General features: G+C 41.9%; 1 protein-coding gene across 7 annotated transcripts in view; it reads left to right on the top strand.

The window, feature by feature from the left end:
- Positions 1–247: 247 nt before the first annotated feature.
- The window catches only part of Zbtb40 (zinc finger and BTB domain containing 40), a 68,601-nt gene continuing 52,690 nt past the window's right edge, over positions 248–16,158 (top strand). For 5 of the 7 annotated variants that reach the window (XM_074081050.1, XM_074081049.1, XM_074081046.1 and 2 more), the window contains exons 1-2: positions 248–402; positions 9,248–9,369. The gene's annotated coding sequence lies outside the window, so the exon portion shown is untranslated. Of the gene's footprint in view, positions 403–4,762; positions 4,831–5,719; positions 5,797–9,247; positions 9,370–16,158 lie in introns of all 7 variants that reach the window. The other 2 variants (XM_074081047.1, XM_074081048.1) reach the window with 2 other exon arrangements.

Raw genomic sequence — 16,158 nt, 5'->3', positions numbered from 1 at the left:
TTGGGACTACTTCGCTGCCATTCTTCGAAACAAGCCCCTAACCCTTGAGCTGCTTCAGCACAGGGTGGCGGAACTCCAGAGGGAGGTGGGACCAAGGTCAGGGGTCAAGGACAGGCTAGCCATCCATTTGGCCCGGCGTCCCAGCCTTGCGGGAGAACCGGAATCTAACGCAGGCCACGCCCCCTCGCGAGACCACTCCCCCAGCACGTGACTGTGGCGCGCGGACTTCCGGGCCTCCGCCCTCGGTTCGTACGCCTTCCGCGCCGGCCTCAAGATGGCCGCCTTCTGGCGTCTCCGGCGCTGTTGAATGGTGAAAGCTTTATTGTTCCCTTCGGGCAGGAGTGTTCGTGTCCTCTATGACGCTGTCAATAAAGAACGGCAGTTTGAATCGGTGCTGAGCAGGTAACCATAGAAACGGGGCCGGGACTCTGCGTGGAGACCCCCTTTTGCAGATGAGGCCCGAGGGGCGTCCTAGATGCGTGGCGAGCTCCGCGGGGTTGGCCACTGCCTTCGCCTCGGGATGTGGGCCTCCTAGGGCGGCCCACGCCTGGGGTGCAGGCTCGGGCAGGAGAGGCCGCGGGGACCCGGCCTGGTTCCCCCGGGGCTGGACCAGAGGCCAGGTCTCGCTCCCTTACCCTCACGTCCCTACGCCGGTGTCGGCCAGCTACGCCCGCGGGCCAAACCCGCCCCTCCTCATCCCCCGGCCCTCTTGTTTTGTGTGCTGGGAGCTAAGAGTGGCTGTTAGGTTTTGAAATGGTTAGAGGCAGGGTGGTAAATCCTGAAGTCAAACTTGAGTGGCCCTGAGTGAAGGTGCACTGGGACTCGGCCATGTTCTTTGTTTATGTCTTGTCCGGCTGCAGGCTTGAGTAGCTGTGTGGTGGCTGCTGCATGCCTTGATGGCAAGGCCCCCAAAGCCAGAAACATGTTTTTCTAGCCCTTTACAGAAAAAGCGTGTCCACACCTGCTCTAGACCCGAGTAGACTGGGTCACTGTTGTCCCTCAGCGATTCCGCAAAGAGTGGAAAACTTAATCCTCTTGGTCTTAACCATTGCTCAAAGAAGAAGTTGGTTCTACGTTGTTGTTTTTTGTTGTTTTGTTTTGTTTTGTTTTTGAGGCCGTGGGGTTTGAAGTCAGGGCCAGGCGCTCGCTAGGCACCACCACTTGAACCAGCCCCTCCCGCCCCTAACCCTGTCTCTCCAACTTTGTGTTCCTACTTTTTTTTTTTTTTTTGTATTCCAACTTTGTAAATCTGATGTTTCAGTTTTACGAGAGAGGAAGTGAAGAGGGATTAAATTATGTAAGGGTATACTAGATTACAGATTAGCAAATTGAGCCCATGCTTGAGAAACCCCTGCTTGGTGGCGTGCATCAAATTGCTTCAGAGTTTATTCATTCAAGTTTTCACCATCTGGGAGCATTCGTTCTTTCCCTGACATTGTATCCAGATCTTGGTATGCCTTATAGAGGTTTCGTTACAGAGGTTTGACAGTGTCAAAGTGAAAATTTTCTGTCCTTGGCTTAAATCATGAAACTTTGCCCGCACCCCCTTCCTAATGTAGTAATTCTCACAGGTAGCTTCTTCACTGACTTAACAAATGATGTAAAACACCTGTGCTTACATGAATGCGTTCATTTGATATTAAATGAACACCCACTATGTGCCAGGAATGATTTAAATTCCTGGAAACATAGTGGTGTACAAGACAATGTGATTTCTGCCCTTTTTCGGAGTTTAAATTCTTCAGGGGGGTTGGACAGATGATGTAAAGGTACACAAAGATAAATTTTTTTTTTTTCTTTTTGAGACAGGCTCTTGCCATGTAACCCAGGCTGGCCTTAAACTTGAGATCCTCCTGCCTCAACCTCCTGAGTACTGGGATTACAGATTGGTGCAGCCATGCCTAGCTCACAAAGATAATTTCAAACACAGGTGTCATGGTGTCATAGTATCATAACAATAAAATTGGTAATTTGAATTTGTTGTGGAATTCATTTGTGACAGGTACTGGTGTTAAGTGCTTTCCGTGGACTATCAGTCCTCACACCAACAATATGACATGGATAGTATTACTATTACCGTTTTACAAAGAAGGAAACAGGCTCACAAAAGACTGATGTCCAAGATTACACAGTTTATGCATAAGGGAGCTGGGAGCTGAGGCTAAATGGATCACAACGTGCTGTATTATTCCATGTGTTGTCTTTCCTGCTAGCGGGAAGTCCTCAAGAGCAAAAACCACACCTTAATTTTTGTGTCCTCAGCTGCTGTGTACTTCACTGCTGTGGTAGGTTCTTTGATTACCAGGTGATTAGGAGGGCCCTGAGGCTCTGTGTTGTGGATGCTAAAACCTACTGTCAAGAGAGTTAAAAAATAATAGCTACTCAAAATTGTGGCAGCTGCTTTAAGGGAAACAAATCACTCAGCTGAGACAGACAGCTGAGTGGTCAGGGAAGACTCATCTTGAGAGGTATTTTAATTTGAAATGTGTCAAGTAACAAGGAGTCAGTCCAGCAGGAAGGGAAAAGGGAGAGAAGCCAGGAGGAGGCACTTTTCAGGAGGCTCAGAAACCATAAGGTGGGCAGGAACTTGGGGCACCAGAGGAGAAAGGAGCCAGAAGTTGTCCTGTGGTTAACAGTGCTGTGCCCAGTGCATGGCCCTGAACCAGCTTCACTATTGGTAGACCTGCTCAGTACAGTGTGGAATAGCACTTCTTGAAAGATTTGTGTTGCCCTTCAATTAAGATAAAATGCATTAATAGTTGAACTGGTGCACTGAAGCTGCCTTCCCACCTCAGCCTTGGGAGTACTGGGACTACAGGCATGACTGTGTGTACACATATTAGTACACATATTGCTGAATTCCAACTTGGAAGCTAACTACATGTGACCCCCATGCAAACTATATTTAAAGTATTAACAGAAATCTAGACGTGTGTTACAGACAAAATTGGGGATGGCATGGGTGGGTGTTTTTTCTATCTTTAGGGAGAGGGGAACAGATTTTTCTTAGTGTTTAGAGCACAACTTTTCCAACTGGAATTTAGTTTTTAAATCAAATTATACAATTGTCTCTATAGAGCATTTTCCAGCATTTTAGTGTTTTAAGCTTGAAATGGTTTGTGTTCCTCCATCAAAGGTATTTACATTTTGGTAGGAAGGGTCCTGGGGATGGAACCCAGGGTCTATAGCATGCAAAGCACGCTCTACCTCTGACTTACACTCTCAGTACCCGTGTCTGCATTTTCTTAAGGCATTCTAAGAAAATGTTGGGCCCCTAGTTAGTAGTAATTTCATGTGTTTGTGGATGATTTTGGATTTCCTCCAAAGTTTTCAAGATAACATTGCATACTTTAACAGAGTGCTGAGTGCTTTGAAAAAAGGCTTTTTGAATAGGTAAAACATCAGGTGATGTTTGGTCTGATGAGCATAAATTAGAGGCAGGGATAAATAAGGGAACGATATAGGAGCAGCAATGTCGTTTTCCTTTCAACTGTATCCAAAAACCATATTGCACATGTCATCAGAAGATACAACCCAGTCCAGCAAATGGAGCAGGGAACTGGACAAAGAGTGGCATGTTAATGCAGTGTTAAACAACAGCCTCGAATTAAATTGCTATTTTAGGTTGGGGTGGGACCTTCACATCTGAGTATTGTAGTTTTACTCTGTGATTTGGGTCTGTTGGGTTCCAGTAAAGAGTAGGTGGAAATGGTAGCTTTGAAGGATAATATGAAACTGCGGGAAGAGCCAGGGCATACCAATTTGTTTTTCAATCTATTTTATTTCAGTTCAAAGCATCAGTGCAGACAGCAGCCCAGAAAAACAAGCCGCACTTTGGCAATACTCAACTGCTTTTGGAGATTGAGGAAAACTGAGTGTAACCAAAGTGTGGATTGTTTTCTTGGACTGTGTCTGCAATGAGGCTTTGAACCAAAATAAAATAAATTGAAAAACAAATTGGTATGCCCTGTTGCCTCATACTGAGTATTTACATTACCCTTCCAGAGTACTGGCTGTGCTGGCACCCTGGGGGAAGGTGCTGACCCCTCAGCCTCTTTTAACTCTTCCACAGAGTGAGCTCTTTGATTTTCACAAGGAAATTGAATCTGGGTATTTGGTTTTCTGGATCTCCAATAGGTTGCCTTCTAAAGGCATCATCTTGATAATGTGGAGAAGCAAGCTACTAACCACACAGATGAGAGAATTAAATATTAAGGGCATTTAAATTCAGCAATGAGGTCAATTTGTGTGAACAAAGGGTACAGAATTTCATTTGCAAAGAGCATGCAGTTATGAGACTCTGACAGCCCTCACAAGGGAAAAGCAAGGAAAGAAAGTCGGCCTTCCTTGCATTTCTCTAGTATTACTTCATTCCAAGTGCTCAGGATTGTGATGCCAAGCATTTCATTTCCTTACATAAAGTAAATACCACACAGCTGAAGCACATAAACCAGGTATTGTAATCTTGGGTAAATTGTTGAATTGCAAGGGGCCCATGAATCCTTTGAAGATGCCTGCACATTTGTGTGAATGTCATTCTTCTTGGAAGAGAGCCTATCACTTTAATCATATCTCAGAGGGGTCCTTGGCCCCCTCAAAAGGTGCAGAGCCAACTTCACAGCTAACACCACCAAGCTAAGGTCATGAAACCAGTTATTTTCCACTGCTCTGTTGCCCTGACTTCAAAGTTTTGAGAGAGTCTTTTCAGGCTTTGTTTCCTGTCTAAAGTGGTCAAGCATAATTGAACATTTGCATAATACAGATGCCTACTCAGTGATGTGCTGCAGAAATGCCTTACAGAGATGATTGTCCTCACTCTACACAAGTCTGGTAAGATGTGCACGTGTTGTCTCAGCAACCTTGTTAGCAGATGCCATGTTTGTTCCTTCTTTTTAAAAATTTTGATGTATGTATTTTTGGTGTGAGGGATCAAACCTAGGGCCTTACACAGACTAAGCACCTGCTGCACCTGCTGTACCTGCATTGAGCTATATCTCCTCCACATAATGTTTTTAGTTTTTAAATTGACAAGTAGCAGTGTGTGAATTTTTAAATATGTACAGCATGATGTTTTGAATATGTATACATTGTGGAATGGTAAAACTTAATCAAATATTTAAAAAGAAGATGAAAAGCTAGTGTTTGTTTTATAGGCATCAACTTCTTGGAGATGGAGTCATTTCCTCAGATTTAGCAGTTTTGTTAAAAGGGAAAGAAGAAGGAGGAGACATATTTGAGGAAGAATAAAGAAAGATAGGATGTCTCCCATGTGTTTTCCAGAAGAGTCCTCTATGTGTGTGTAAAAGTCATGAGCTTCTATTTTGAGGCAATCTTACCTCAGAACCTAACTAATACTAGAACCTCTGAAAAAGTCAGTTTACAAATGTAATTCTGTGCCAGTCTGGAATGGGATAAAGCAATGCAGCGTGCTTTATGAAGGAAAAGGAGGCCCCAGAATGGGAGATTAGAAACAAAGAATTGTAAATGTAAGTAATAGCTTTTGAGGTTCTAAACATTGGTTATTTTAATAGGTTTATTTATTTATTTATTTATTTGGCAATACGGGGGGATTGATCCCAGGGCCTTCCACTTCTACATGCTAGGCAAGCACTCTACCATAAACTCTTAGTAATTCTCGTCATTGATCCGAAGTTTATTTTAGGTCTATGTACACAATCATGCTACCTATGAAAAATAAGTTTTGTCTCTACCTTTCCAGGAATCTTTTCCACCTTTTTTCTTTTTCTTACCTTATTGAACTGGCTATGGCTGCTACTACAGTGCAGGGCAGAAGAGGTAAGAGGAGAAATCCTTGCTTTGCTTCTAATTTCAGGAGTCATTTCCACCTTTTATTTCTTTTTTTAAAAAATAATTAATTATTTTTGGGCAGTACTGGCGTTTGGATTCAGTCTCGCACTTGCTAGGTAGGCACTCTACCACTTGAGCCACTCCTCCAGTCCTTAATAGTGTTTTTTGTTTGTTTGTGTGGTGATACAGGGGTTTGAACTCAAGGCCTCATGCTTGCTAGGCAGACAGTATACTGCTTGAGCTACTCTGCCAGCCCCTTTATAGTGTTTCGTGTTTTGCTTTAGGAAATGTAAAACAAAACAAAACAAAAAGAGCTGTATGGCTGTATGTGATCCTTTTCTGGCTTTGAGAAAATTTTGCAAAGTGTAACCTAATCCACTGGTTTTGTCTTTTTCTTGGACTTCTAAAACTTTGGCTTGACCTTGGGTCATCTTTCTTAACTGCTTTGGCTCCTTGTCTCAGTAGCTCCAGAAGACGGTGGGATCAGTGAACTTGCCATCTTTTGAATGCTCTTTGTTGGCACATATTTAGTTATGCTATAAGTCTGTTGATTTCTCCTCTCCTTTCTCTTCTTTGGTTAAAGCAACTATAATTACTTGTCCTGGATTACTGAAACAGCCTTCTACCATGTGACATCAGGTGGTTCATAGACACCCTCCAAAGTTCATCTTGTTGCATGGCCCCTCCAAAGTCCCTGTTGTTTCTCATTCTCAGCACTGCTGTGCATGCAGTTGGCAGTAAGTGCATACCTGTTGAATGGATGAACAGAGGAAGGTGAAAGTGGATGTCAGAGTGAGGGGCCTCTAAGACCTGTACTTGGAAAGGGCGGTCCTTGTCATGTACATATCATTAATTGATTAGTTCAAAGTAGTTCATTGTTCTTACCCATCCCAGAAATACCATGTTAGTAATTAAAATGATCATTTATTAAACACATGGCAAGTTCCAGGTGCCATACTAGGTGCTTTACACAATTATGTCATGTAATCCTCATAGCAACTAAGCAGTAGATACTATTACATTCCCCCCCCCCCCCCCCGCCCTTTAAAATATTTTTGCTACTTTTGCAGGCTTGGGATGGAACCAGGGCCTCATGCATGCTAGGCAAGTTCTCTAACACTGAGCACCATCCTCCAGCCATACCCCAGCCCCTATTTTAAAAATTATTAAGAAAAATTTCAAACATATTAAACTGAGAAGAGCACAATGGGCTCCCATACACATTAACTCCTTTTTACACTTAGGAAAGTATAGTGATAACAGTAAAGTCAGGTTCAGACCCCAACTCTATGTAACCCCTTTACTCATATTGTTCTTAATTTTAAGTTCCAGTTGGCCTGTGAAAAGCAGAAGCAGGGGAGACAGTGGTGAGCCCTCTTCTCACTCCAGTCATATGTTGTCCCCCTCCCTTGCCTCGTTCACTCCCAAATGCTTCCTGGCTCCTGTTTGCATACAGCCAGCCCTCTGTCTCCCTGCTTCACTGCTTCTCTATGGGCTGTGCTTGCTCTCTCTCTGGTTTTTTTGGTGCCATCAGTATTAGCTGCTTTTCAAAGGACTGCTCCCATTTTGAATACCCAGCTCCTAGCATGATGTGGTGAACATAGCAGGAGCTAATATATTTAAAGTGAGTGACAGTGAACTTGCTGCCCGTTTAGCCTGTAGGTTTGGCATGGCACTATGACTTTTAGATGTTGGTCTGAAGGCCTGGCAGTCATTAAATTTGACCATCCTAGACACAAGCTGCTCATTCAGCTCTGTTGTCAGCCGCCCTCAGTTCTAGTCAGGTTAAAACCAGAGGGAGACTTTTGAAGGTCAAAGTCCAAGACAGTAGAATAATTGGCCCCTAGAGTTCTGGGTTTTTTTTTCCTGGGCAGCAAAATGTTGAGGATGAAATTTTCCATGTCTTCCTTTGAACATTTTTGAGCAAATAATGATGGACTCCCACAGGCTGTTTCCCAGAGTTAAAGGCAGCAGAGAACTACCCTCTCTTTTGCTTTTTTTTTTTTTTTTTTGGTTGTTGTTAGCTCCTTAAGATAGTCCTTTTGTTATACTCCCTGGCAATTGATGAGGGAAAGCTAGAGATGAAAGCAATTCCTACTTGTTCAAAGACAGAGCAGGAAGCTTACAGGAGGAGGAGAGAAGGAAGCTGCTCTATGCAATATACATAGAGGAGACTGAGGCTGAGTGATCTGATTAGTACAGGAAGACGTGCTGCAAGAGGATGGGGTCTGCAGTCTTGGTGCTTCTGCTGCTTAACTACAAAGGTGTGAGAAAAGGTAGACTTCTGTGTGTTGCCAGCAACCCAAGAACAGAGTGTGCAGAGCATGTTCCCTACGTAGTGCCAGGCTGCAGGAAAGGGCATTTGGCTGAGCTCACAAAGACCTGCCGGATGCACAAGCACATTCTGTTCACTAGCAAGGCTGGGAAACTGGGCTGGGGGCATGGGTTCCCACAGCTCTTAACTCACTGTTCTCAGCTTCATGGTCTTGGAGAAGTGGGGATGGAGAAGTAGGTGCATGGTGCCTGTGTTAGTCAGCTTTCCATTACTGTAGCAAATGTCTGAGATAAATCAGTCTGTAAATAGAATATGGTTATTTTGGCTTACAGTTTCGGCGCTTTCAGCCATGATTGACCCTCTTGCTTTTGGGCCTGTGGGGAGGCAGCACATCATGGCCAGGAGCATTGGAGGAGCAAAATCAGTCACCTCATGATGGGGAGTGAGAAAGCACACACCCCTGGTCACCAGATCGCCTCCCACTAGGCCTCACCTCTTAGTTTCCACCCCCTCCCATGGGTCCATTGTGAGGAACAAGCCTTCAACACGTTGGCCTTTGGGGGCATTTGAGGATCCAAACTATAGCAGTACTTCAGATAGCAAAGGCTATCTTCCTTTCCCTTCTTCCCTCCTTCTCCTTTCTTTCCAGTGCTGTGAATTGAACCCAGGGCCTTGTGTGTGCTGAGCAAGCACTCTACCACTGAGCTACATCCCCCCACCCCAGTGCTGTGCTCTTAAAACCACTTTGCTGACTATGTATCTTTACTTTGCCTCTGACCAGAGAAAATTAAAATTATCCAGAATTTTAGTAGAGGAAAGACTGTAGTATTAAGAGCTTTACTGTATTTAAAATTGTCAGGCTTGGTCAATATGATTTAGTGGTAAAAGCTCTAGCTCTGGAGTCAGATAGTGTGAGTCTATTCATTCACTCTGCCACTCACTGACTTTGTGATTTGGGCAAGTCGTTTCCTCTCTCTAGGCTTCTACTTCCTTAGTGGAAGTTGGGACTGATAATAGTAACTATTTCACTGGTTTTGCAAATATTCTATGAGGCCACCCATGTAAACATCATGCCTAGGATGTAATAAATGCTAGATAAATAATTGCTACTATTGTTAGGTCCACGCTGGAACCCCCCAAATTGTGTTGTCTTTTCCTTTCCAGATTATCTTCTTCATTGCTTCCTACTCAGAACATACAGTTGGCATCTGTGGGTTGCTTATCTGTGGATTCAGCCAACCTTGAATTGAATATATTTGGAAAAAAAATTGCACCTTACTGAACAGGTAGAGACTTTTCCCTTGTCATTATTTTCTGAACATTACAGTATAATTGCTTTTATATTGCATTTGCCTTGTATTCGGTGTTTTAAGTAATCTAGAGATGATGTAAAGTATTTGTAAGGATACACTTAGGTTTTATACAAGTTCTTCACTGTGTTACATGAGACTTGTGTATCTGAAGACTTTGGTATCCACAGGGGTCCTGAAACCAATCTTATGTGGATGCTGAGATTAGTTGTTATGAATTTAATAAGTAAGGGACTTACTTGGTGGCAGAGCACATACACTCTGGGTTCAGTCCCTAGAAAGAATTAAGTAAATATTATAAATAAATAAATGTATCTATCTCAGGTTTCTGGTATTTCAGGGTGTTCCTGGAACCAAACAGATAACAATTTATCTAAGATTTAGGAAACAGGAAAGCCTGTTTTCTGTCATTAGTGAACTAAAAGATCTTGAAACACTTTTCCTTATCTAAGAAATCTAGAAATTGGACCAAGTATTTTAGAATTTCTTTGTGTCTCCTAATTTTCAGTGTATGAAAGGTTTTGTATGAAATCTCTCAGATTATAGCCCAGTGTTATGAGAGGCCTCATTCCCTCTACTTTCTCTCTCTTTCTTAGCTGATTTTTCAGCCAATACCAGCCATATGAAGCTAGCAGTGTGATTGTCTATGAAGTCTTCGCTTTTAAAGCCAATTATGTAACATTTGACATACATAAAGATACATATATAACTTAAAAGTGATGAAATGGAGTGAAAGAAGAATTTTGGCAGGTCTTTTGTTTGTTTTCTTGTTTTTGTTTTGGTTTGTTGAGGCAAGGTCTTGCAGTGTAGCGCAAGACTTTGAGTTTGTTCCATAGTCCAGGCTGGCCTGGAACACACGATCCTCCTACCTCAGCCTAGTGCTGAGGCTTACAGACGTGTGCCAGCACATCCAGCTTTGGATCTTTAAAATACTATAGGAACCATTCTTTATGTATATTGACTCACAATATTAAGAGTAGCTTATTATTTCTTAAAACTACCTCATATGATAAATGTTAATATTATTCCTGTTTTACATATCAGGAAACTGAGGCTCATCAAATTAAGCAGCTTGCCTTGAGTATACAGCTAGTAAGTGAGGCCAAGCTGAGATCCACACTTGGGGCTGTCTGTCTCCAACCTTTGCTGTTGAGCACACAGCCTCTGGCTCACAGAGCCTGGTGTGATGGCCTTTCATTGCCAGGACCTATTTTTACATTAGATGCAGAGCTTTGAATTTGGGATTTGGTACTATGGACTGTGTGCAGGCCAGATTTTTCCCTACTGAAGAAAAATGTGTTCTGATAATCAAGTTAGGAAAACTCGGAAGTCATCCACATTTTCAGGTCAGCGCAGAAGGCCTGTATCAGCACCAGTGGCAAAGCCAGAGGTCTTTTGTACACCTAAGATACTGGATTTGAAAGCATTGAAGTGGTGATTGCTTGTCAAGACTCTTGACTGCAGGGTGAAAAGTTGGCATTAAGGATAACACAGTCACAATCCCTCACCACTCATTAGACCAGAGTGTTGCTCAAGGGATTTTGCAGTTGAATCTATGGAGAGCAGTCTTGGTGAACTGCTGGATCAGAGCAACGTGTCCAGAAGGCACCTGAATCTTGCAGCGCCTCCTTCTTTTGTAATGGCCTGGAAAAATCGCTTGTTTCTGTGAACTAGTCAGAAGATAAGAGGACATAAGCAGTTTGTTATGCTATTTGGGTATTTTTCCCCTTCTTGTATTTTGTAGAATGCCTTAAAAGGAGAGTTTATTAAAAATTGAGAGACTCTTGAAAATTAGGTGACTAGAGTGGTTGGTACAGGCTCATCAAGAATTAGTTGCTCACTACCAGTTGGAGATTTGGAAATGAGCCTTCCCAGTGGTCTTTAGTCTTCCCTGCATCTCTGCCTTCTTGAGAGTCTGGTTGTGAGGTGTCGATGTTGATGATGGTGACTAATGGCTTTTCATTTACTTCCTGTGTGCCTGACGTGAGTTCCTGTATTCATTTGATCTTCCAGCAACCAAGTAAGAGCGGTATCAAGACTACTCCTATTTTGTAGATGAGGAAACTGAGCCTCATTATAGGTTAGATAGTTTCCCCAAGGTCATAACAGTTTGTAATTACACATTCAGGATTCACCCATGTAGTCTGATTTCAACTTCAGCCTTTAGCCACAAGACCACACTGCTGCTAGTGAAAGCTTGGGCCCCCTCTCCACAGAAATTGTGCAGTTGTATAGCACTGCATATAAACTAAAGAGCACGCAGATTCCTTGTCCTCTACCTAGTGTGTACACTGAGGTTTGAATGCCCCCCCCCATTACACTTCTAATTCCTCTCTTGTAAAGAGTGTGTATTTTACTGTGCTTGGTACATAGTAGCAGCTTAAATGTTTAGCAAGTGAACTTGTGATAGAAATGACTCTAGTTTTGAAGCCAGACAGATCTACCTAGGTTTCTATTCTTAAGTTTTCCCGTTGCAAAAATTGCGCATGTTCCAGCTGGGAGTATAACTCAGTGGTAGAGTTCTTGCCTATCATGCACAAAACCCTGAGTTCAGCCCCCAGCACTGCAAAAACAAAACAAAACATAAACAAAATAGTGCATGTTTATTACAGGAAAATTTGAAACGTGAAGAAGAAAATAAGTCCACCATAACAACAATATCTAGGGATAACCTCTGCTAGCATTGAGATACTTTTATGCAAATGTGTGTGGGCATACACACACATTTTTACATTTGATTTATGTATATATGTAGCCGCCTGTTGGTTGTTTTCCTTTTAGTATATTGACAGCGTTTTCCCCAAATTATTAAAAAAATCTTCAAATGGCTAATTTTTTTTTTTCATTCCTGGTAGTTTCTTTCCTTTTTTGGGCAGTACTAGGGTTTGAACTCAGGGCTCTTTGCTTGTTAGGCAGGTGCTTTATTGCTTGAGTCATGCCTCCAGCCCTTTCTTTTTTTCTTAAGCCCAAAACCCGAGAATTTTTTTCCAAAAATTATACAATTCACATACTATATAGTTTACTATTTTAAAGTATACAGTTAAATGACTGTAACCATCACTTCTTTCTAATTCCACAATTCCAGAACATTTTTATCACTCAAAAAAAAAGCCTGCATCTATTAGCAGGATATTTCCTCCTATATCTGTTTTCTCCTGTGGTAACGACTAATCCACTTTCCATCTCCATGGGTTTGCCTGTCTTGGACATTTCATAGAAATGGGCTCGTAGCATGTGGCCGTTTGTGTGTGTTGGTTTTCACGGACTGGTGTGTTTTGAAAGCCATCCTGTTGTGGCATGTGTAAGTGCTTACTCCTTTTAACGGCTGAGCATTATTCTACATGGATATGCATTTTTGTGCATTTATCATTTGATGGGTGTTTAGGTTGTTTCTACTTTTTGTTATGTTCAATGCCCTAGTGAGCATACTGCACGAGATTTTGTGTAGATGCACGTTTTCATTTCGAGGACTAGTATACTAAGACTGAAATTACTGGGTCATATGGGATCTGTCCTTTTATTTGTCTGGGGGGGGAGGGGTTACTGGGTTTTTGAGCTCAGGGTGTCATACTAGCTAGGTAAGTACTTTACCACTTGAGCCAGGCTTCTATGCCTTTTTACTTCAGTTATGTTTTGAATGGGGTCTCATGGCTTTGTCTGGGGCGGGCTTAGCCTGGACCTCAGTCCTCCTATTTATCCCTCCTGGGATGCCAGGCACATAACCACCATGCCCAGTTTATTTGTTGAGATGCCATGATCCTCCTGATCTCTATCTCCCAAGTAGCTGGGATTGCAGGCATGAACCACCAGTGCCTGGTTTTTGTTTTTTTTTCTTTTATCTTTTGGTATTTTGAAATAGGGTTTCACTATATAGCCTAGGCTGGCCTCAAACTCGCCATCCTTCTACCTCTGCCTCTAAGTGCTGGGATTACAGGTGGGTACCACCACAACCAGTTCTACAAATCTCATTTTTAATGACTGAGCACCCATAATTCTGTATGGCTGTAAATCACTTAAAAATTTCTTATATTCTAAGTTTTCAGGGTGTTTTTTGTTTGTTTTTTGGCAGTACTGGGGTTTGAACTCAGGGCTTCATGCTCACTAGGCAGACTCTCTGCCGCTTGAGTCACTCCTCCAGCCCTTCAGGGTTTTTGCAATACCATTAATACTTTTGTTCTGAATGCAGCGTAAGTATGCTACTACATCTCTGTATCAATAAAGTCTTAGAATGGGTCTGAAGGATGTAAACATTAAAATATTTTTATTGTCATGGGTTTCCTATTTTTATCCAATGATAATTATATAACTGATATGTAAATTTATTCTGGTTAAATAGTCACACGGTACAAGTAAAAACATATTCCTTCCTATACTCCACATTCTCATGTCTCTTCAAGCACATTTCTCTAGTTCAAGATGAGCAGACAGTGTCCAGACTATTCATCAGTTTATACTTCCGTGAGAATTATGTCCCAATGGTGTTGCTCATTCTGAATTATTAATGCAAGTAGGGGTTTTAATAATAGCACCTAACACTTTAGCATTTACTATGGACAGTCACTTTGCTAAAGCAGTTCAGATGCATTATCTTATTTCATCTTCACATCAAAACTGTTAATGATGCCGAAGTTCAGTGATTGCAGTGATTTGTCCAGGTCCCTGAATAAGCATTCAGGTTAGTCTGCTAGATGAGGAGTCCATGATCAAAAAACACTGCTTTTCAGTGAAATACTATCATGAAAAACCTTGCAGATTGAATTGCTCCAAATTGTGTAAATTTGCATTTCTTTAATTATTCATGAAGACCAACTTTTTTCTTTTATCATCTTGTTAACTTCTATTTCTTTTGTGAATTATCTGGTTTTTCTTTGTCCATTAAAAAAAATTTAAATGTCAGTGCTTTCCTTATTGATTTTTATAATCATTTTAATAGAAAGACCTCCATTGAACTTCAGTTTTCATTAGTATATTACCTTTTAAATACTATAAATGATTCCTTAAATTTTTTTCCCATTGTTGCTGAGTCACAAATCCACCTTATAGTTGCTAATTAAAGTTTCAACTACTGATAGATAGATCTTTAAATGAGAAAATATCCTCAAGCAATAAAACTGCTTTAAAATGTCTCAGGGAACATGTGATTGCAGGCTTCCCAGTCTACTGTACTTACAATTAACATTCAAAGAAAAACTGATAATATGCTGTGTGCATGCCTGTGTTCCTCCAGGCTGAAATTAAAGCCCTCCCCGCTGAGGGCATATGATGTGTAGTTAGGAGTTTGGTATTTTGGTTCAAGTACTTACTTAATGCCCAGAAACTGGGATCCTTGTTCTGCCTTGTCATTGATTAGATACCTGACTTGGGCAGGTCACTTAATTTCTTCTTTTTTAAAATGATAGGACTGACTTAAGTAGTCTGTAACAATAATTCTAGTTGCATAGTTCTCTCATTTTTATTGTCTTTTTTTTTTGAGACAGGGTCTCTCTATGCAACCTAGCCTCACCTTGAACTCTCAGTTCTCCCACCTCAGCCTCTTCAGTGCTGGGATTATAGGTGTGCACCACCACACCCAGCTTTTATTGTTCTTCTGATAAGGAATCATTTCATGTATGCTTGGTATTAATAATTTTCTCTAAATTTTAATTCAGTGACAAGTGGCCAGAAGTCAAACAGAGTAGAAAGTGAATGAAGTTCATGGGAGAAAGCATTGGGTGAGGGAACAGAGAGAAAGAGAATGAGGGTTGAGTCTGTGGCAGCCAGTGTATGGTAGATGGTGCAAAAGGAAGCTAGTTGAGAGGTGAGTTTGAAGTGAGTTGGGAGCTTTCTTGCAGTTGGGCTCCTTGAAAGAGGATCTGCTATAGATAGATGTCCTGAGCACCAAAAGAGAAGCTTATGGTTAGAGGCAACAAGATAGCACACCTCTTGTGACAAAAACTGAAAAATTAGCACATAATTAATGCTTTCAGATACCGCCTATAATTCTAGCTATTTGGGAAGTGGAGGTAGGAGGATTGCAGTGTAAGGATGGCCCTGGGCAAAAGTAAGACCTTACTTAAAAAATAAACTAAATCTAGAAAGACCTAGGGGGGCATGGCTGAAGTGGCAAAGTGTCTTCCTAGCAAGTGTGAGACCCTAAGTTCAAATCCCAGTTAATTCCCTGACCCCTGCCAAAAAAAAAGGGTAAAGTCTAGTAATGCACCTATGTCACAGGAGAGACCAGAGCCACCAAAGAATCCAGGAACTCGGTTATGGAAGAAGACAGAACATCATTGTCTGTATACATTGACCCTCAAACTACCTGCTCAGTTTGGGGGCCAGATATTTGCTTTCATGGCAGAGGTAAATATATTAGGCCTCCACTGAATGCTGGCTACATACAGAGAACTTCCTTTGTTCTTCTATGATTTCTAAAAGACTTACTGATGATAGTTGACTTTGCCACTTGAATTTTTTCACAGATAACTGCAAAAACAGGGATATTTCACATTATGAATTAATGCATTGATTTTCTGATTTGTATTTCTTCTGAGTCTAGTTAACTGTGAGACATTGAGAGGCTAGGGCCTCTATCTGCAAGGATGACAACCAGGGTAACCCAAACCAACTGGGGAAGTCTTTTGGCAGCCAGCAAGCCTGTGCCCACACAGTTCTTTCCCAGGGACCATCTCCACCCAGCTTTTAGCAGAGACCAGTAGAAGCGTGAGGTACCTCAGGCTCAGGTTTCCCTGTCAGGTCATCCAGCAGTGCATCTCCTCTGTGAAAGGA

This window comes from Castor canadensis, chromosome 7 (assembly GCF_047511655.1).
Source record: "Castor canadensis chromosome 7, mCasCan1.hap1v2, whole genome shotgun sequence".
Lineage (NCBI taxonomy): Eukaryota > Metazoa > Chordata > Mammalia > Rodentia > Castoridae > Castor > Castor canadensis.
Note: the sequence above shows the minus strand (reverse complement) of the source record. Positions and strands in the feature narration are given on the sequence as shown.